The 18946-nt window shown below is 42.7% G+C and overlaps 1 protein-coding gene across 2 annotated transcripts in view; it reads left to right on the top strand.

The window, feature by feature from the left end:
* The first annotated feature begins 1226 nt into the window (after positions 1–1226).
* The window catches only part of VSNL1 (visinin like 1), an 87062-nt gene continuing 69342 nt past the window's right edge, over positions 1227–18946 (top strand). Inside the window, exon 1 of one of the 2 annotated variants that reach the window (XM_058019816.1) lies at positions 1227–1334. The gene's annotated coding sequence lies outside the window, so the exon portion shown is untranslated. Of the gene's footprint in view, positions 1335–2105; positions 2201–18946 lie in introns of those variants that run through there. The other variant, XM_058019817.1, reaches the window with a different exon arrangement.

The raw sequence follows: 18946 nt of genomic DNA, 5'->3' as shown, positions 1-18946 counted from the left end.
AAGGTGTAATTCACTCTTTTTTATATATGTCATTATTTTGCCTCCCTTTCACCTCCTTGCTGTATCCATCTGCTTTCTGCAGTGTTGTGCTTAGGACATGCTAAATATGCTTAATTTATGTAAACAGTCAGTGACAGAGCTTGTCATGCATGAAAGTAAACACTGATGTATGTCTCTGCCTTAGAAAGGACCTACGGTTAGTTACACAGTGCAGCGTCTTGTGAAGGAGCCCTCATGGTTTACTCCTACCACCAAAGCAACTGCTGCAGTGACAGCGACAAAAGCGAGGGCAGGGCAGCCTCAGTTGGGCTTCATACTGAAGGGCAAAACCACCTAAATTTCACATTTTAGGGGCTGAATGATGTTTTAAAGCTAAGCTATATAACATCAACTTTGGAAGTTGATGTATAAGAAGCTTGTGGACAAGAGGTGTGAGCGTGCCTTGCCATGGAAGGTGACGCCTACACACACTCGTGTGACAGCGACAGGCGGCTCGGGGCGCGGGACAGCGCTGCCCTCGCCTTGCACACGATGGGAGCCAGATGGGGATCGGCCTCTTCTCCCAGGCAACTGCGGGTATGAGGGCATAGCGTTGGGCTGCGCTAGGGGACGTTTAGGTCGGACATTAGGAACAAAATATTCACAGAAAGGGTGATTAGATAACAGAATGGACTGCCGAGGGAGGCGGTGGAGTCACCATCCCTGGAGGTGCCAAAAGACTGGACGTGCCACTCGGTGCCACGGTCTGCTTGACAAGGTGATGTTTGGTCACAAGCTGGACTCGATGATCTCAGAGGTCTTTCCTGACCTAACTGGTTCTGTGATTCTGCCATCACGCCGCGCCGCCCGCGCTGTCCCCGCACGCCGGGCGCAGCGCGGTTCCACGCGTGGAGCGAAGGAGCCGCCGAGCGAGGCGCAGCCCGCCGGGCAAGGCACGGACGACACCGGGCACGGGCAGCCTGCGCTCGGCCGTGAGCGACTCCGAGGCCACGGGGCCGAGCGGGCCGCGGTGCCGGCGCCGACCCCGCCGGGCCGTGCCCCTCAGCCCGCGCCCCCCGCGGCTCCGGCCCCGCTCCCGCCTGCCCCGGGGCTTCCCCCGCTCCCGCCCGCGCCGCGCATGCTCGGAGCGCGGGGCGGCGCGCGGGGCGGCGGTCCTGCAGTGCGGGGCGGCGGCGGGCGGCGCGCGGGGCGGAGCGGGGGCGCGCACAGGAGCTGCGGCGCGAGCGGCGGCGGGCGCGCACCGAGGCGGCGCCGCGTGTCCCTCCGGCCCCAGCAGCGCGCGGGACCCCGGGCCCTGCGCCCTCCTCCGCACCGCGGACAGACCCCCGCCCGCAGTAAGTGCGGGGAGGGCCCGCAGGGGAAAAGGGGGGGGATCCGGGCTCCGCAGCCGCGAGGTGCGGGCGAGAACCGGCTGCCGGGCTGCCCCGCGCGGGGCTTTCCCTCCCGGGAAGGCGGCGGGATGGAGGCGCGGCGGGGCTGAGGCGGGGGCTGCGCGGCCTCGGCGCTGCTCGGCGGTCGGAGACCATCCTCACCGGGAAAGTTGGTGTGCGCGGTCGGTGTGCGGGAGTTGTTCCGCTGACGAGATGGAGGGAAATCGTACCCGCGGCGATTTGCGGTTAACTGTGGAGAGATGGGACCGAATCCCCCACCGATCCGGATATGAGCACCGACAGCATCCAAAGGAACAGCTGAGCTGTCGCGTAACAATTTGCTCTTGGAAACGCTTTGGTGGAAGAGGGAGTCTGGCGCTCGTGTTCGTTTGAAAAGGGATAGCGAAAAGGGCGTGATTTTTTTTCCAGTAGGGAAAGGAAAAAAAAAAATAAAAGGGAAAAAAAGACCGTGCGAAACCAAGCGCCAGAGCAGCCCTCACAAGGTCATCACACCACGAGGGAGGCAAAAGTGCTCCCGATCCATGCGATCGCTGTATCGCTTTTCACAGTGCCTGTAAGGGATGTTTTTATTTTATCGTTTAATTTATTTAACAGGCGAGGTGTTTGCAGGTGGTAGCGGGGTAGGTGCGGGGCGGAGGTGCCGCGCTCCTGCTATTTACTAGGGCATCAATCGGAGTGAAGATGGAGGTGGGAGGAGATAACAAAAGCTGGTGTGCGATCCTGGGCATCTCCCACACGAAGGCGTGAGAAGGAGGAGGGAAAGGAGACGGCAGGAGAGAGAATTTCATTTCCAAAGATCAAAACAAAAGGTGGAGCAGGTTGAGGCAGATCGTGAGCAGCCGGGGCGGAAAGCGAGGGAAGCGATTTTCGCGCTGACCCGAGCGGAGCGGAGCGCGGGGGCTCTGCGGGGCCGGGATGTGCGCGGCTGCGGAGGGACGGAGGGAGGGAGCGCGGGCGGGCGCTGCCCGACCGGCGCCACTTTGCGCGCCAGCATCGCTTGGAAATAAGCTGCTCGCACCCGGAGAGACGCGCTGCTTGTGTGGGGCGAGGGGAGGAACGCCTGCCGGTACCCCGAGGGCTTCTTCGCCCATCTCCTCCATCCCCCGGCGGGAAGGAGCGGGTCCTGGCCGCGGGGTGCGGGGAGAGCGCGGTGCTCAGCGCCGCGCCGGGGACGCTTCCCCGGCGCCCGTGGTGCCGCGCCGGGACAGGGGCTCAGCGCCGTGCGGGGCGCTGCCAGAGGGGACCCCAGCACTGCCGCCCTCCCGCACGGCTCGGTCCCGCCGCTCGCTGCCTGTGCCGCCGGCTCCCCCGGTGCGAGGCTTTTCCCGCCCGCCCGGAGGTGTCCCCACCCCCCGGAGTCCCCCGCTCTCCCCACTGTCCCCACAAGGGAACGCCTCCCTCCTCCCGCCCCAGCCAGGCGGGCCCCTTCCCGCATGGAGCCACTTGCAAGGTTCCCCTCGCCCCAACTTCGCATCCCGTCCCCAAAGCCAAGAGCCTTTCCCCTCTCCTCTGCTGGGGGTTCCCCCGGCACCTCCCCGGCTTGCCCCATCCCGGGCTGCCTGCTCCGGCCTCCGGCTGCGGAGGAACCGTCGGGGATTGGGAGAGACAGGCGAAGGGGAGGGGGGGTTGATGTTACGCAACTGCAGACCCTCCGCTTCCCCGGCCCTGGAGGAGCCTGTCCAGGGGCTTTCCGGAGGTGGGACGGGGCTCTGCGCCTTCCTCGGGCCAAGGGCGGCTGGAGGCGGAGCGGGCGGGGCTCCGCTGCCGCGCAGGTACCGCGCTCCCGAATCCCGCACGACCCGGAGCGGTGCAGCAAGGCGGGCAGGGGGGCTTACCTGCACCGCCAGGCTTTTCGGCTGACAAGCAAACGTGCACATAACAGCGTGATGAAAACACCTGCCCTTTACATTGAAATTGAAGCGTGATTGCTGGGGCATTAAACCCATAGTCAATTATCAAAAGGCCAAATACATGAGTAAATTCCGTGTTCTTGTACAGAAGATGTTATTGTAACAGATGGGTTTAAGCAATACAGATACTTCTCCGAACAGTTCTGCTGGCAATATATTTTTAGCAATGTTTTGTTATTAGTGTGGCTTTGGATAGACGTTCTCTTCCTTCACATATTGGAAAGTTCAGATCTCAGAGGTATCACTATCTCTTTATGAAGAATAAAAAGATGGACATATTTTATAACCAGAATATTATATGCAACAGATTAGTCACACAGAGAAATAAGTGTATGTGGAAGCTCAGTCTCTGTAGAATACACAATTACTGTCCCTTTCAGAATGCGTACTTCCTTGTAGTTGTTTCTGTCACACATTTTCAGAGTCATTAGTTTTCACTACTACCCTATTACTTGACAGAATGCCTTTCCTTTTTAAAGACCATAGTTCATTTAAGAACATCAGGTCGCTTGAAAGATCTCCTAGTACAGTGTTCATACAGCACAATCCATTTCTGGTTTGTGGACTGCAATCAATTCTAATTAAAACTTTAATTATGTTTTTCTCCATTCCAACAAAGCATGAAGTAGTCTGGCTGATGTTGCTGTCAAGGAAAAGTAAGGAAACATGTTCTTCATCTTGGTTATGTGTTATCCCTGCCTTTTAATTAAGGACTGAATCCTTAATCTTGTTATTTATCCACAAACTTTTATGACATAGGGCTGCAATATTTAACCAGTTTTCTAGGCTGCCCTGTCTTCTTGACTGATACAAAGGTATACCTGCATAACACTGATTTTTCAACGTGCTCCTTGTTCTGGAACATGCAGTATTGCCCGCAGATCAGTTGTGTCATCAAGCGGCATCTACTCCGGAGTCTCATAGCGTTATGTAACTCACAACACAGAGCAAATGCCAGAGATGTCTCTGCCGCTCCGTTGTGCGCTTCCCTGTGTGCCTTCCCCTGCTGTAGTGTACCAGAACACTCGGAGCTGATGCCACCCCACAGCACCAGCCCAAGGGAAACTGTGCTCTGGCCGGAATGCTGAGGCCACGTCTGGCTGGGCTGTGGTGGGGAGGGCAGGCTGGGGCAGAGCAGAGCCGGGGAATGAGGCGGCTGTGCAGGATGGAAGCGGTGCAATGCCGCTGGCTCTGGTGCTGTTTGGAAAAGGCGCCGCGTGTCCCAGGCTGCGACATCCTGCTGACTGCAGCGTGTCTGGGGTCTGGGGGGATCCCAATTCCTCCTAGAGAGCTGCAGCACCATTGTGCTGCTACAGGCCTCTTGGCTTTTCTTTCTGTCTATACACTCAGTATAGCTGCAGGATCTAAATCTAAGGATACAGGTTCCCTTAACAAGCACATGAACTTTGTTGTGGGTGATTCTGTAATTGTTTACATTTCAAGCTGTTGTCCTGGTTCTGTTTTTCAGTTTTGGAATTGTAATGTTATGTCTGTCTGCGCAATGGATTCCTAAGCTTTTTTTGCATTGTATCTGTGCCTCACGCTCCCATTTTAGGTATTCAGTTCTGTCGACCTTTGCAGATTCCCATAGATTTCCAGAATTTTATGTCACTTGGCCAAAAAGTGCTGGCTCATCCTCTAATTGTGAATCAAACAGCAATGTACACTAATTAAAGATAGAGTTAGAAAATATAAAGTATGGTAGACAGATCTGGTTTTAAAGTCTTAGGAATTGAAACACGCAGCACTTACCCTGAGCAGCTGTGTTCCTTGTCTGTGATGTTAAACATTGTCAGCACCGGTCTTCATCCTTTTGTTTTTAATAGGTATTGTTTTAGCAGTGTGCATTGGGGCTAAATACCCTTTGATTTTGAATGGTCTGTAAAGAAGCTTGTTTCCAGGTGGGTTTGATTGCCCATGGATGCTTTGCTTTCTTTAATTTTGTCTTACATTAACAGAGAAAAGCACTGTGTGATCTTCCTGCATTATTTCTCATGCCTAATTTTGATTCAGACTACTCTATAATGAGCCTAGACTATTTAATCTGTCCCCATTTTCTTTTGGGTTACTATTACCTGCATTTGCACACCTTTTGCCATTCTCTACATGCTTGGGCTTTTTCTTCCTTCAGAGTGTAATTTTGTTCCTTCTTTTTGTGCATGTTCATTGCTTTTTTTTGATCGCTTTCCACCTGACCAGTTATTTTCTTTTCTGTATATTTCTTTCTTGGGAAAGACCATGGTTTACCCCATAACTTCTCTCCGTGGCATTGCTGAAAGCTCTGTGTGGTACAGGAATACAGGAAGGCTGTGAGCATTTGCTGTGCTGAAGATGTCAGGATCCAGATGGGCTCCCATCACAGGGCGACGCTTTCTTACCTCAGCTCCAGCTACTTGTCTTTATTCATAGAGAGAGAATCTTATATTTTTATTTTTATGCTATTGGTCTGAGAGTAATAGCTATAAAACTTTTCAAAGAAAATTAAACAGATGATAAAAAGTATATTTGTTCATGTAATGCAAAATTTCAGAGTAGTGCTACAAATTTTTATTGCTTTTTAAGTTTAAGCTAAAATATGTATGTATTTTTTATTTTTTTAACTATGTCGATGTTACTCACAGGGTCTCTGCTTTCAAGAGCTTTTCCACATTGGGATGTGAATGTGACTGAAAGGACAATAGTACACTTGTAAGAAATGAAGGCAGATCATTAGAGATGGTCTCATAGATGAAAGTTGAAAAAAGCAAGTAGTTTCAAGGTGACAGTGGAAGGAGAAAAAGATAAAAGCCACTTGATAGAAAAATTCACTGTTTATAAAATATCAAGCTGTTTTTCTTTGTGATTATTCCCCTGAGGAAAGTAAAGAACAGAATATGTTTAGTAAAATAACTTGTAAAACCACAGCTAATTGAAATAATTTGTGCTCCTTGGGAGTGAAAGGACAACTGCATCTTTTTTTGAACTAAGCATTATGTGTTCTGAAATTATGATATCAAGGACAAAGGAATACACATTACAGATATTTCTGAAGATTTTTTATTTTTATAAAGTCATATATATAATCCCAGACTGTAAAAATTAGTGGAATGTATAATAACTTTCTCAGTTTCACTGTTTTGAAAAATCAAGAGTTTGCTACATTCTTGAGTTTGTCAAGAACCTACAAGCTTTGAAATAATGAGAAGTGATAATTTAAGATTACCAAGTGAGTCTTTTAAGATAATTATCATAACAGAATTTCTTAATAGGAAAATAAAGAATTTTAACATCACTTTACCATCACAAAGCCTTTTGAGGAAGTTTATCTACATAATCTGTATTTAAAAAGTCTGAGTTGATGTGCAGGAAATAAGATGTAATGCTGATTCCTATTGCTTTTACACCAATATAAATATAAGATACTAAACTTTTTGGTTTAAATGACCTTTTATCATTTTTGGCTTAAAGCAGATTTAATCTTGAATAATTGATGATTTCAGAGAAGCATCATACAGCACTGTTAAATAACAGAAAAAAAAAATTTACTTAATTTCTTGTTCACTAACTTAGACTTTCTCAAAGTTCATTTATGAAAAGATCTAAAAATGGAGATCCATAATAATAAAACTTAAAAGTGGTGTTGAAAAACTCGGTTTTGGTCCTCTCAAGGTATTTTCATACAGTAGTTAGGCATAAAATATATTATATTTTGTTTTAACTTCTAATGAGTTGAATCAACCAATATAATATCAACCAGTGGGATTAATTTGGTTACTCAAACTTTGTACAAGTCAAACTATATACTCAAAAAGAAATCAGATTGTGACAGAAATTTACAGAGTTTTTAGACTAATAAATATAAGGCTCTAAAACTTTTGATGAAAATTACTCTTATTAGTTTTAACTTCTAGCTAAATAGAAAGTTGTATGTTAGACCAGAAAGCTCTTAGGTTCATAAATGTTTAAATCTACAAGGAAGATTAATGACCATTTTAAGCATGTCTAGCAGAGGCCATAGCATTTGACTCAGTCATGCCTTTGCTCTCATTTTACATACAAATTTGGAGGAAGGGGAAAAAAAATTCAGTCTTGATTTAAAGACCATGGAGAATGGAAAATGTATCTCTGTTCTCACTAACTTTTTTAGTAATTAATTATCCTTAGTGTTAGAATGTGATGGTTCTGGACTTAAATACAAGTTCTTGAACAATCAATCCCCAAAGCAGTTAAAAAAAAAAATCTTAAAATAGATCAGCTGTTGAGCCTGGTGTGTGTAGAGTACCTATGACTTGGTTTTAATATCTGAAAATAATTTCACAAAGGTAATATGTTACTGAAATTTTATTTTTTAAATGAAAGTTTAGTGTTCCACTTTATAGAAAACATTTTTACTCATAAGTAGATATTAAGTCATTCACTGTAAGATGGAATCAAATGCAGTGAGGAGACATGAATATTATCCTTTTTGTGAACTGCATTTGAGAATATATGTGGTTTAATTAGACTTTATTCAGAATGGAGTAGTCTAAAATTAGAAACTGTTGTTTATAAAAGCTCTTACAATACAGCATATTTCTCTGTACTCTTATCTGCTATATTTAGAAATACAAAGTAACTGAAGACTCTCAGAGAATGAAATATGAGATATCAGTTAGTAGTTAGAATTAAAATGCTTTTGTTTTTTAGTAGAAGCTGGTATATGTAGAGGAAAAAGTTACGATTTTCTAAAGTTAGTGAAAGTGAACATTTAAGAAAGTTTTTAGCATTGAAAATAAAATCAGCTTATATAATGGATAAAGCTGCAAAAAATTATTTGTGCAGTTATTGTTAACATCCAGTGCATATCCAGTCAATTTCATTACAGCCAATGATCTTTCATTACACCAGCATATATGCTATTCTTTAAACAGTCATTTTTCTTTTTAAATATACATTTTTTAAACCATACAAATGAGTGTTTGTGAATGTTCTTAAAATTCATGTTTTGAATGGCGTAAAAGGCTTTCAGTTTGGAAGACTGATAGCCTGAAAAGTGGTTTTAGTTTGATGCATGAAACATCTGATGATACTGATGATTTTTGCTAACCAGACTGGCTTGTACAAAAGGACTGCATCTTCAAATGTCTAAAAAAGTTTGATCTGTTGTTTTTGGGAAGGAGGGGTTGGGGGGGGGAGGATTTTGTTGTTGTTGGGGGATCATTGGGTCTTTTTTTTTTTTTTTTAATCTTAGATATGTCACATCAACCACATTGTAAGGTTGAACAATGCTCGACATTGATCTCCAGGTGATTTGGAACTGGTCCTTGCCATCCATACGGAATGAGAACATTTGGAAGAATAGTATGAAATCAGTATGTTACATGTTAAAACTATATCATGCATTCTTAAATAAAGAGAGACAGATAATCACAAACTGTTTTTTCCATGTGCATAAATATTCTTGCTGTCAGTGAAATCCTAACAACACACCACTATTACTGAAATGTCAAAGTGCTTAACAGAAGTAGCTTCTAAGGCTCCTTTTCCTCCTCAGGTATGGTAAGAAGACCACAAAGTAGCCTTGATCATTCTTCATAAATAGGTTTTGTTTGCAAGAATTGTCCCCACACTGGGTGAGTTCTTGGCTACTTAGTTCAGTGGCTATTGTTTAATCATTTAAATTCCTGTTTGGGAAGGTTGCACAGTTGGAAGGGGCTGTGATGTTTTTACATTTTTCTCATGTGTCTGCCACAAAGAGGTGCTACTGGAACACGGATCAGTAAGTAACATTTGTTTCTACATTGTTTAAGAGGTGGACATTACTCAGTCAGGCTTCCTACTCTGTTATATGAGAATATAATCCTGAAGTGTCAACAGGTACTAACTGCCTCATGTCTTATCTCATCCTTAGCTTTTTTCCTCCCTCTCTGGCTCTGCTTCCTGTCTTTGACTCTGCTCCAAAGTCTCCTGTTGCCTAAGAGCCTCCCTCTCCCTGGCAATACTGGCTGTGCGTGTTTAACTGTGTTGGATGCCTCCTTCATCTTGCATTTTAGCTGTGGTTTTGTGTTTGTTTTTTAAACTGTGAGCTTTATAAAACAAGGGTCTGGCCTTTGCATATGTTGTAGAAAGTGCAGCTGTATGTACAGTGCTGTAAGGGTAAATTTATTAAAATTCTAACAACATACAAGACATGTACTCGGCCTACAGCCTGTGCAGAAAGATAGGGTGCAATACAGGGGTGGAATGGAGTGACTTTCAGCCAATCCATGCCTGGTAGCAGGGACTGGGTTTGCCTCCTGCAGAGCTAATTAGGATACATTCATACTCGTTCTGCTTCCCCCCATGGGGCTGTTCACAGTGGCAAAGCCAGAGTGGAGAGCTGGCTGAGGCACACACTGTTCTCCAGCTCTTGGGCTGTGGTGTAGATATACCCTAGAATATGTCCTGAACAGCTGGGTTTGTATATAGATAGCTCTAGATATGTACAAGGTATCTGGTACTTTCAAAGAGAAGTCTGTAAGAAGTCACAGTACAATGTAAACAGATGTTGAGTACAGCTGTGTTCTGTGTGTCTGTCTGTCTGCTTTTTCTGTTGAATCACTCTCTTCAGCACCTTAACTCTTTATCACAGTGCAAGACCCAAGATGTTCTTGTAAATCTGCAGAGTAAAAACACAGCCTGTATACCTCTTTTTCTTTTTTATTTTTTCTCCTGGGATGGGGAATGTTGGGGTAAAAATATTCAATAGAGATTGAAAATGTTACAGTAATTTATGATAACATTCTCTGGGGTTTTTATTCCTGCACAGTGCTATAAATAGTTCTGTTGTATGTACCTACCATCTAACGCCATTGTTGTCAATTTGCTTAACAAAACCTATCACTGCAAGTCCTTCAGTTACAAAGCAGTCTGCTTTCTTTAGATGAGAATGAGCTAAAGAACAGTTGGCTAGTTGCTTCTGTTGTTTGTGACATATATTTTAAATTATTATGTTCTTCAAATATTTGTAACCAACTGTAGATTTTTTTCAAAATGTTCAACTATAAATAAATGAAAACAGTGTAACAAAGATCTGAATTGTTGCTTAAAAAATCCATGGTATATATAAAATACAAGACCAATTTTTATTTCAGTATCAAATGCTCATAGCATTACTTTGTATTGCTTTTTTAATGTTGGTGAATTAAAGCTAGTCAATTTAAAATAAAACACTGCAACTTCTTGTGCTTCAAATACATGAAAAATAACTGTCTGACTTGAGTTTTAGTGGGTGTCTTGCATTGCACAGTCAGCTGAGGAGGAGACAGATATTTTTTAAATTGCACTTTCTTTCCATATAAATTGCAAGGTCTTGCGGTATATGACTCATTTCAGCTGCTAGCTTCTCCCTGTTGCCAACAGGAGTATATTAGTGAAGACCAATAACAATATATCAATGTCAGCTCATCTCCAGATAAAAGAAAGTTCATGAAATGTTCAAGGTTGTTCTGTTGTTGTATGTAGCAGAGATAGCTGGAGATTGTAGTTCTTGTATTGCCCAGTAAACCCATCCATTTACTGTTGACAGTATTGATGTATTCAGAAGGTCTTCAACATCTGAAACTATGTGAGACAACTAAGACATTCCCTTATTTTTCCAACTCTGCATTTTGTCACTCTAACTTACGAGATTCTCAAGTCTATGAAGAGTACAGGGCAGCTTGCAGCCATTTCAGTCTTGTACGTCTGTTTTCTTTGAAAATACCTTCAAGACATTTGCAGAAATTGGCTTTTTTGGTTTGTTCTGAACGGGCAAAGTTAGTGGCATCACTCTGGGCACTTGACTAATGAGGTACTCTGCCATAAACATTGAGTCTGGGTGAAAGAAACAAACAAACTAAAAAGGTAGCACATTCATACAAGTTATAAAAGCAAAGTCACCCTCTGACAACTATGCTATGCTACTTTGCCATGCTTTAAAAATTCAGATTACAGTGAAAGTAAGTTACATGTTGTTGTACAGTGAAAAGAAATCTGTGCCATCAGTGGGCAGACACATTAGCAGCATTATTGACAAATACTGACATCAGGAAGTCTTTAGGAGCACATGAAAAGATGGCTTGGTGGTCATTATAAAAAATTACCATAGAGTTAAATGTGAAATGGAGACTTCTGGGTTAATCCCTTCCTGAAGTAACTGGACCAAAGTCCAAGGCCGCTGGACAAATGTAAGGACTCTTCTCTGAGCTAATGTGTCTGATCCCTACTAGAAAAAATTTGGATCAAGGAATGGATTTGAATACTGTAGAGTACATGCTAAACCACCAAAACATGTCTGTGAGTAAGCGGATTTAAATACATGGGGAAATCTGTTGCTTTGAACACACAGAGTTGACTGGAAATGTAGGTGTAAGTGTTCAGCAAGCTCTTAGCCTAAAGGAGATGAGACTCGGGGAAAGGAGAAGGTGTGATCATGAATCATGTCAGAGATGTAGGCAGGATCAGATCTGTGAGGATTTCAGTGCTAGGGAGATTCATTTTAAATGAATCAAAAAGGAAGGAGGGAGCAAGGAAAAGGAGTAGCATAACATTTGAAGATAGCAGAAGGCAAAGGTGTCAACATCTAGGAAACACTGAGTGGAGTCTCTCACCAAAAGGGTGATTAATATGAAAAGTACTAACAGATGCACTACTTTTTGTGATTTTTTTTAGGTGTTGTGAGAAAACTCCATAGGGAAAATTTGAATTTGCAGGAAACATTGAATTTAATGATAAATCTATCTGATTCTTGCCACTTTTCTCTGAACTGCTCCTTCTGATGTAGTAACAAAGCTGAATGAGAGCTGTGCCAGGGCAGAAGCATCTGAGTTAGGTGCTCAGAGGAAGCTCCTACTGACCTGCCAATGCCTACCTGAGCTGTGATAACTTCTCTGTGATAACTGTGTGTCAGATGGGTTATAGATGTAGCTGTTGGAAAAAAGGAAGGAGAATTGAGATGGTTTTAAGTCACATACAAGTCCTAAAAATGACCACAGAAACACCCCCAGTGCAGGCTCTCTCTGACAGTGAGCTCTGTGTGGGTGCAGGGGAGTTTGTTCATCCAAAGGCATTTGGGACGTGAAACTAAGTGGGGAGAAGGATTGGAAAATAAAATGTGAAGTATTTGCATAAGACTTTATATGTTCTCTCATCATATGATTCATTGATCTTATGACTGAACAGCTGTTCTTAAAAATTCTTCTTTTCTGTTTGGAGAGCTGATTTTGAAGAATTTATGTGACAAGTTGCTCATTGTTTTGCATTTGTATTTATGTGCCATGTATTTTTTCACTGCTGATGGTAGTTTTGAATGGGATATGGCAACTACAATATTGGTGAATTTATAGAATTTAACATGATTTCATTCACTTAGTATTACGTGATGATGATGCAGAAGGCAGAAACGTACCTTGTCCAAGAGCTTTTGGAGAATTGCTGGCAAAGCAGGGATGGAATCCCAAACCCTTATTCTCAGAGAACTGTAGACCCTGTTTTATGCATGTGCTTGACCACAGTGCTAAAACTGATGTTCCTGACATGGGATGAGTTCAGTTAGCACTGATAAATTTAAAGAGGCTGTACAAAACCTCAAACATTTTCTAGTTGTTGCAAGTCAAGGTGGAAAAGCATTTGGCAACTTGTGTAAATTTTTCAGTTCTAAGTATTTCAGTGCCATACATAAGTAAAGGTCAATCTTTGTCTCAGAAGAGTTGTTCACACAGTTCTGGTATCATTCCCATATCTATGACTATCTTCTGCACGAGACAAGTAGCACAAGATTCGCTGGGGGTGTGACCACATCTGGGGTTTTAAAAGAAAAAAGATACAGGACTAGAAATTTGGATGGAAGCAGTGTCCCATTGGATTTCTGGTGTGACACTGGTGTGCCCCCGTCTGTCTGGGCTATGCCTGCTCCTGGAAGCAGGAGGGGGAACATGGCACCAGCTTAAGCTGAACAGCTGAACTTTCCCTTCAGTTAACCCAGCCTTTCCTGGCACGGCTTTATGGCCATTTTTTTTTTTTTTTTTTTTTTTTTTTTTTTTTTTTTTTTGTGGTTTATCTCACCCAAACGACCATTTTTTTCCTTTTCTGGGTAAAGAAGCATGACCAGTTTTTTCTTATCTACCTTGCACATGGCCACACAAATCCTGGGATATACACAAGACATTAGGTAAGGCGTTCTTTTCAAAGGTGAATATGGTTCTTTGGAGAGTATAACCCTTTTTGGCAGGAGAACTGGATTGTGTCAGATTAAAATCAGTATGTAATCATCCCATGGTGCAATGGGAGCAATACAGAGCTGTGATCAGCCTGTGACCCATTCCTGAGGCTTGGCTTTCCTCTTGGCTCTCTGAGGTATTTGGTAGGAAGCTAAACATTGCAGTTTAGTTACATTGGCAAACCTTATAAATTGTTATGGGAGCACGTGCTTGTGTGTAGTTGATGAACTAAAGATTTAACAAAATTATTGAATAACAATAGTAAGTAACAAGTAATGAAAATAATAAATATTGTATAGCTTACATTTAAATCATTAGTAGCAGCAGCAGTCTAATTTTGGAATGTTTATGAGATGGAAACAAGCAGGTATTTACCTGTCTCCCAGTTTCCTGTGCTTTTGCTGGTGAGATCTGTTGGGTGGTGTTGTGATAATGACTAAATCTGATGAGGGGTGAACTGCAGAGCATGGACTGGGCTCTTCAGGTAGGTAGTGAGGAGGTGCACCTCTCTGTTATCTTTGGGGTTTAATTGCATTGGATTAATTGCATCATTGTATTGCATTTACATACAATTCTTATGTCAGTTTCAATTATTAGTTAAGCCATAGTCCTTGACATATTTTTCCTCTTTAGGCTTTTGCATAAAAAAATACAGGTGTCAACATGCTCATTGCACATGTATGCAATGTTGTCAAAAGTACTATGAAAAAATAAGGTCAGACCAGTTTCTCATTTGCATTTGAAGTTATCCTTTAGAAAGAAGAATGAGACTGATCCCTGTGCTTTGCACCATACAGCTAAATGGTAAAGCTCTATAATGTACAGAAAAAATCCATTTTAGACAGGCTTTGTAGCTTTTCCCCTTGGACATTGGCATTACCTGGAACTCAGTTTGATTTTGAATGAGGAGAATTGTGAGGATTTCTCAGTACAATGCAGAGAACAGGCATAACCAGTTGCATTCTGCTAATCCAAGGGTTGTGCCTGAGATTTGTCTCTGCAGTAAGCCTTGGCAGAAGTGGCTATTATCCACTCTTCCTTGTTTCAGAGGGGCATGGGTGTGACAATATAAAGCTTAGTACCTGGTAAAAATAGTGTTTTTAAAAGTACTAGAGGAGAAGAAAATGAAAAGTATGTATTTTATGTGGAATGGTCCTTAAATTGTGTACTTCCTGTTTTGCCTTTGAAAAAATCCCTTATTCTTTGGCCAGCTGTGGGTGATCATAACTTCCCATTTATTATTATGGCAAATCATTTTTAAAAATGGAGTCATTTGAGCACCAGTCATGCTGGATATAAGCCAATTCAACTCCATCAGGCTCCATCAAGTTGTTATTAAGTGCTGTCCAAGTCCACATTATGGAAGACAAAAGAAGATTGGCCATGTTCAAGAGTTGGTTATACAGTTTTTTTTCAGCACATTAGGACTCAGGAGCTCATACAGAAAACTTTTCAGCTTAGGTGTGTATTCTAAAAGTAGATCTGCAAAGTTTGGTTGTTTTTTAACAAACAAACTTTCCAGTTTTACTCTGCTCCTGTAGCAGACTATTCAATGGGATTTTTTTATCACTAAAAATGAAAAATTTAAATGTATGCTTCAGCTGTAGTGAGACTTTGCTTTGGCTGGAACAGCCCTGCATCCCATGGCTAGCTGAAAGGGCTCAGTCACTTGATACTTCACTGACTTTTTCTGCCAGAAGTACTTTGACAGCACATGCCCTAATGTGTCACTGCAGTATAAGTTGTTCCCAGGGGAATGGATGAACAAGCAGGGAGGAAATGATCAGCCTGCCTCTCTTCCTGGGCAGCTTGCATCGATTAGTAGGCAAGGTTGCTCCCTGCACTCTGGCATTCCTGCAAGGATTTTCCATATCTATCTTCCACTCAGCCAAAATCAAAACAAGCTGCAAGTAGTGGAAAAGCAGAATATGGCTGGTGGGAAGTGGCAAGCACTCTTCCTGTGGTGAGCAGATGAAGTAGCTTTAAAAAAGATTATGATAGGAATATAGTCACTAGCTTACTCAACCTATCTCAATTTTTTCTCCTAAATTTATCAGATGATTCTTTGAGTTTTGTGTCAGGTATGATCTCCTGTGCATCTGTATTGCATATATTACCTTATGTCTAGACTGCTTTTGACTGGAATACATATTTTCTTGGCTGGGAAGTAGGTGGTGTGCCGTGAAGCACAGAGGATCTGCTGAGGTCCTGTTTCTGCATCTGCTGTGGGTGCAGCCAGCATCAGGTGTGTGCCTTGGGCAGGCTGGGAGAGCTGGGCTGGGGACAAGCCCATGAGCTGGGGCAGTTCTGAAATCCAGTGCAGTTCTGAAATGCAGGGCAGTTCTGAAATCCAGTGCAGTTCTGAATTCCAGGGCAGTTCTGAAATCCAGCCCCACTCACCTCAGCGCCCACCACTTGGTGACAACTGGCGCCTGCCATGAAGGTCCTCCAAGAGATTGCAGACCTGAAGACTGCACAGACACCTTGAATAATGAACCATTTTTCCCTAAGATATAAACATCCCATATCAGTTATGCCCAGGTCACAAGTTTAACCTTGCATTTTCCTGAGGTCTGGGTGAACCTTGGAGAAAAATTTCCATGCATGTCTGGGTCACACACAGACTCAGAATATTGTGCCATTACCTCTGCTCTGTAAGTTGGCTCTGGGAGAGCCTAAATTACACTTACCTACACTATTCATGAAGGAATTTGCAGATCTACCTCCAGCATTTGTGCAGAACCTCCATATGGTATGGTATGGAGTATATAAATTTATAAAGTATTCAGCACCAGTGTGCATAGCTTGTGTGGGGATTTAGGGATCTGTGGGGATTCTTTTAAAGTAGGTTTAATTTAATTTAATTTAAATATTTATAAAAGGATTCTATAGCTCACTGCAGAATCTTTAACTCTTTTGATTATTTCTATGTGGTAATTCTCCTTCCAGTGTGGAATGGTTCGGAGTGGAACAGACCTTTCCATTAGACCAGGTTGCTCAAAGCACCATGCAGCCTGGTTTTGAACTCTTCTCGGGATTGGGCATCCACAACTTCTCTGAGCAATCTGTTTCAGTGCTGTAACACCCTCACAGTAAAGAATCCTACTACTGACAATCCCTTATAACAATTAATAAATAATATGAAATTTATTACTGTTAGAATCTAGGTCTGTGTATCCTATACCTTCTATAAAGGAGGCTTTATAGCAGCCTTCCAGCACCAAAAAGGTAAAGCTGCAGAAGTTTTTACAAGGGCATGGGGTGATAGGACAAGGGGTAATGGCTTTAAACTGAAAGAGGACAGGTTTAGATTAGATGTTAGCAAGAAGTTTTTCACTAATTTTTCACATCTCATGCTGGCTGGCTGTGCCAACACCAGATTTTTCACAATGAGCATGGTGAGACAATGTAATAAGTTGCCCAGAGGAGTTGTAGGTGCCAGAGCCCAGGAAATGTTCAAGGAGACTGGATGGGGCTTTGAGCAACCTGATCTAGTAAAGGGTGTCCCTGGCCATTGCAGGGGTCTTGCAACTGGATGATCTTTAAGGTCTTTTCCAAGCCAAATTATATGATTCTATGAAAAATGAGAGCCCACATTTTTGGAAGTAAAGTGAATTGCAAAGAGAAGTTCTCCTGTTCCAGATGTTCTTTGGGAAATGCTGTTCGAAGATATTTCCATGTATAAATACTCTTATTCTAGGGAATTATTATTCATTGGAAACATAACTGTATTAACAAGATGCTTTCTGAAGAATAAGGAAGGAGTGAGAATATTGTCATGTTGAATTTCTCAGAAATGCCCTGTGTATTTTATATCCACTACTGATTTTAATTTGAACTATTGCTCAAGTATAGGCATGTTCATAACGATTAAACCATTAGAAGTGTTTAAAGGAATTACAGAAACTTGAAAAATGCCAGTTACCAAGGGAGTAAAATTACTCCTCTATACGTAAGAATAGAAAGCTAAGCCTGAGACTGAAGCCACAGCACCATAAATGGTCTTGCTGCACATCATGTTCTTACCCACAAAATCCAGGATGCAATTACCTGGCTTTATTAGGCACAAAAGAAGGGCTGTCCCAGGAAGAAATTACCTCATCTTGAGGTTGGAACTAGGACAAAAAAAACTCTCTGATCCTGAGAAAGGTGTATTTACCTTTCTCAGGGTTTCCTTGCTGCTCCTGAGGCAATTGGTGGTTAATTGGTAGTTAACATCTCCATTTTGTCTCGGTGGCACAATCAGCCTCCCTTCTTTTTCCAAAAGCACAGCTTTGTCTGAAATGCCACCATGTGACCCGTGGAGCTTGCTGCTGGTAAGCAAAGCTTGATGGACAGCCTATGCTGTTTCCAGGGTGTAGGAAACATTAGGAAATACTGACAAGATCAGTGTGATGAAATAAATAGAATTCTCCAGCTGCTCTTTGTCTTACTTTGAAAACATTACTTTTTATGGCCACAGATTTTCCAATGGGAAACACTGAATACAGTTCAGGACCAGCATTATCTAGGCTTCCACTGGTCCTAACTCCAAGAAACTATTTGGCTCCTTCTGCTGTAACAGTGTTAGAATTAATTCTGGTTTCTGACAGAAAATTATCCTGGAGTTAGTGCCTAAGGCTGCTAATGTTAGTGCTGCATTTTTGCATAAGCATTTTTGATGCATAAATAATTGTTGCATTACATCTCTATCTAAGATCCTATCTCAAGTATTGCATTTGGGGCACATTTAATGGTATTTAGTAATCTAAAAAGTGCTCTGTCAGAGCATACCACAGGTATCTAGGTGGTGGATGTAGTGTTGCTATTTATATCATAGTGCTCTACAAATATTAATAACACTCTGCTTCAAAGTGAGCTATAGCCATAAACCTGTAAAACAACTCCCCACAGTTCATCTTGATAGTCTGTTGAAATTGGACTGCTCTGACTATACCCCCTTCAGGCTCACTGCCAATCTCATATTTTATCCTGAAATTCCACAAGGAGACACTCAAAATAAACACTGCACTAGCAATTGCTTGAATTATACTTAAGGCAGTAGCAAACATTGGTTGCACTTTAGCCTCTCTGTGGCTTTCTTGAAAATCCATGAAGTCTGACCTTCTGAATACATTTTCTCTTATTTATCTCCCCTGTTGACTGCAGTAGGAGTTGAAGGAGCATAGCTGAGAAGGGAATGGGTACATCATAGATGCTAAGCTGTTATGACTAAATTATCCCTGTTAGTCCCACATTGCCCAGCCCCAGGAACTTTATACAGTGCATATCTCCTCACTAGCTTGCTTTCAGCAAAAATACAGCTATTAGATTTGCTTTTGACTTTCCTTAGGAGGAAAAAAAAAAAAAGCGAGCTAGAAATTGCAGTATTATTCCAGGCACCATTTCAGAGATGTTCAGCTTTTTGTTCTGCAAGTGCTTTTTCTTTGCTTCTTTTGAAAATAGCTGA

The sequence above is a fragment of the Melospiza georgiana genome, chromosome 3 (genome assembly GCF_028018845.1).
Source record: "Melospiza georgiana isolate bMelGeo1 chromosome 3, bMelGeo1.pri, whole genome shotgun sequence".
Lineage (NCBI taxonomy): Eukaryota > Metazoa > Chordata > Aves > Passeriformes > Passerellidae > Melospiza > Melospiza georgiana.
This window is presented reverse-complemented; position numbering and strand designations above follow the sequence as displayed.